This window comes from Octopus bimaculoides, chromosome 10, assembly GCF_001194135.2.
Source record: "Octopus bimaculoides isolate UCB-OBI-ISO-001 chromosome 10, ASM119413v2, whole genome shotgun sequence".
Classification (NCBI taxonomy): domain Eukaryota; kingdom Metazoa; phylum Mollusca; class Cephalopoda; order Octopoda; family Octopodidae; genus Octopus; species Octopus bimaculoides.
Window position 1 is genome coordinate 59686794 of NC_068990.1, and position 3879 is coordinate 59690672.

Sequence of the window (3879 nt, forward strand, 5' to 3'; positions counted from 1 at the left end):
ATATATATATATATATATATATATATATATACATACATAGGAGATGGGCTTCTTTCAAGTTTCCATCAACCAAAACTATTCACATGGCCTGCCACATAAAAAGCTCCCAAGCACTGTGCTGGTAACATGTAAAAGACACCCAACACACTTTGTAAAGTGGTTGGCATTAGGAAGGACATCAGGGCATTCTGCTCTAAAAAACAATCCAAGGCAGATGACAGGAACCTGGTGCAGCCTTCCAGCTAACCAGCTCCTGTCAAGTTGTCCAACCCATGCCAGCATAGAAAAATGGATGTTAAATAATGATGATAATGATGATGTAATTGGATGTTCCCCAAACTCTAGTTTTGCAAGGAAAGAAGAAGCAATCACAGTACACTGCTAAACTGTTGTCAAAGAAGATGTTGCTATATTAAACATTTACAAAATTTATATACTTTAGCTAAATAAATGACCCCATCGTATGTCAGTGGAATACTGCAAGGACAGTACATATTCAGCTTTAACACTCCTGTTCTGATAAGAAAGAAAAAGAAAAACCAACAAAATTAAATTGTTACGTGCTATCATAATAACTGCTTCAAGAAAACACTTTAGCAAGAATAAAATGTGAAATCAGACTTGTCTGTCAGATTTTCTTATGAGTAAAAATGTTATGTCAAAACATCAGAATATTTTTTATTATTAGCAGTCATCTCATCGCCAAATACTGTCTTCAGAGTTACTTGTCAAATTCCTGGCAATAACATTTGTTAATTTCTTTCTAAGCTTTCCTTAAAACTGGTGTTACTCCTCATAGAGTTTAAAAAAAGATTCGATACCAAAATACCAAAATATTTGCAAGTGAGGTGTTAACCATTTCAACTGTCACGGGAACCTGTACACTGTTGCTCAACCTGCTAGAAATAGCTACCAAATTTTCTGCAAAACACACACTATCTCAAAAAAGGTAAAAAAAAAAAAGGAAAGAAAAGAAAGGAAGGACACACTGGATATGGATAATGTCCTTGATACAGTACTATATCTAAATAAAAGACAGAATGTTCATGCAAGAACTCTGTTGTGTTTGTTGCATTCTGGCCTGGCCAAGAGCTAAAAATAACAACAAAAAAAAATTCATAAAACGGTGGCCTTAATTCTTTTAAACAATTAAATTTGGTCTTACTCCTTTGGTGCAAACAAAATAATAATTAACTGTAGTATATCTAACTTTAGTAATATTGATGTCTTACAAATGTGTATATAACACTTTGAGTAGGTGTCTGCTACCACAGAATACATTCTATAGGAGACACCTATTGTACAGAATGTATCCTTTAACACTAAGCAGCAGTGACAGGTTGGAGATAGTGACGAAAAATCTGTGTTCCAGAGTGAAGTGGAGTAATGCTTATTGTTTGCATGTTAGTAGCAGATAGTAAGGTTAAGTTTTACACCAAAATTCATATATGTTGGTCTACAAGGGAATTGTTCAGTAGACATGTTCATTCTTCGTTGAAGACTTCATCCAATGGTTCCCAACTGGGGTACATATAATCCTTGGGAGGTGGGGGGGGATCCATACAAGATTTTATTGTTAAAATTTGTGTGCAATACACTGGTTATATTCCTACAATACACGAAATATTTTAACAATTTTTTTTTAATACAATTTCTAATATTTAATTATAAAAGTATTCTTTTATTCTTTTACTTGTTTCAGTCGTTTGACTGCAGACACACTGGAGCACCACCTGACAGGGCTTTTTAGTTGAAGAAATCAACTCCAGGACTTATTCTTTGTAAGCCTAGTACTTATACTATTGGTCTCTTTTGTCAAACTGCTAAGTTATGGGGATGTAAACACACCAACATCGGCTGTCAAACAATGGTGGTGGTGGGGCACAAACATAACAACAAGGACACACATAAATACATACATAAATATATATGATGGGCTTCTTTCAGTATCCGTCTACCAAATCCACTCACAAGGCTTTGGTTGGTCTGAGGCTATAGTAGAAAACACTTGCCCACTTGACCTATATATAGGTGCCATGCAGTGGGACTGAACCCGAAACCATGTGATTGGGAAGCAAGCTTCTTATCCTACAGCCAAGCCAGCGTCTATGAGATATATCACAATTTTTTAAACGCTGAATGGCTGTGAGGGTCCAACAGAATAGAATAGGAATCAAAGGGGTCAATAGGTGAAAAATGGCAGACAACCACTGACTTAATCATATATGTGAGTTCATGCACACATATGGATATATACATATGTATTCATGCAGATTGTAAGACGCATTATAACTATGATGCTGTATGCTAGTGAAGCACGGGCAGTGAATGAAGAGGGCTTGAGAAGATTGTTGTATATGCTATGTAAGTGTGCATGAAACAGATAGTGCAAATATGCTAATAGAATAAATAACAGGGTATAAGAAGAATTAGACATAGTGTGCAAGAAAGAAGAGTGTCCTGGTATGGACATGTGATGCATCTATATGAGAGCAGCAGTGTAAAGAAGTGCTGATTGCTTAATGTGGCTGTAGCTTGCAGAAGAAGGAGATCCAGGAAGAAATGGGATGGAGTGGTGAGGGCTGATCTCAGGACCTTGAACTTCACAGGGGAGATAACTGGTGATATGCTGCTTTCAAGAAGATCTGCCCACCTCAGTGAGACTAAGTTCTGGTAGTATTCTGTGAGTGTGTATGTGTGTGTGTGCGTGTGTGTGTATACACACACAATTGGGCCCTTTACACAATTTTCTTCTTAACAACACATCCTACCATCCAAATGCATACATAAATGTGTGTGTGTGTTTATGATTTCTTTTACTTGTTTCATTGGATTGTGAACAGGTTAGGGCACTGCCTCGAAGGGATTAGTCAGACATATGGAACTTGGGACATATTTTTAAGTCTGGTACTTATTTATTCGGCTTCTGTTGCTGAACTGCCCAGTTATTGGGACTATGGGGGCATAAACAAACCAATACCAGCTGTCAAGTGGTGGTGGGGAACAAATACATGCGAGCGCACACGCACACACACACACAATGTTGGTTTTAGGAAGGACATCCAGCCGCAGACACTGGTACATGATGCAGTTCTTGGACCCATTGGATCCTGTCAAACTGTCCAATCTATGCCAGCATGAAACATGGACTTTAAATGATGATGGTGATATATATATATATATATATATATATATATATGACAGGCTTCTACACAGTTCTCATCAACCAAGTTCACTCACAAGGCATTGGTCAGTATGGGGCTACAAAAAAAAAACACATTTATCCAAGGTTCCATGCAGTGAGACTGAACCCAAACCATGTGATTGCAAAGTGTGCCCCGTAACCACACAACCATACATTATTTGTAAGAGATAACGAACCATACTTGAACCACATTAAGTATATGCTAATTTGTCTAATCAAGGCCTTTTTTCCCTTGAGAATCCCCTATATCTAATCAGAAATTGGTTGAGAGCTATGAGCAATGTTTATGTGAAATAGATAAGTCAAAAGAACAGAACATGCTCATATAACGAACATATGTGTATATTAACCTCACATGTTCACACACACACAGACACACACACACAACAATGTATTGGCCAGACAACTGAATGTTGTTATACGTCACTAGTCACAATGCACTTCCTCACATTGTTGTAGCTTTTGAATGCTATCACTATGCTGGCTACGCAAGAACTGAAAACCAGTCTGGTGCAAGGATACACATTTACACCATAGTGGACTGGAGCAATGTGAAATGAAGTGCTTTGCTATAGAACACAATGGGAATCGAAACCATGACCTAGCTATCTTGTCTGCAACATCCTAGTCCCTTTGTCGCCAGCAGGGGTAAGAGCTCTCTAAACTTTGCCCAG

General features: G+C 37.7%; 1 protein-coding gene across 3 annotated transcripts in view; it reads left to right on the forward strand.

Annotated features, from left to right (window-relative positions):
• The window catches only part of LOC106880022 (zinc finger protein 629), an 81025-nt gene that overhangs the window by 75885 nt on the left and 1261 nt on the right, over positions 1–3879 (forward strand). The gene's annotated exons all lie outside the window — the stretch shown is intronic.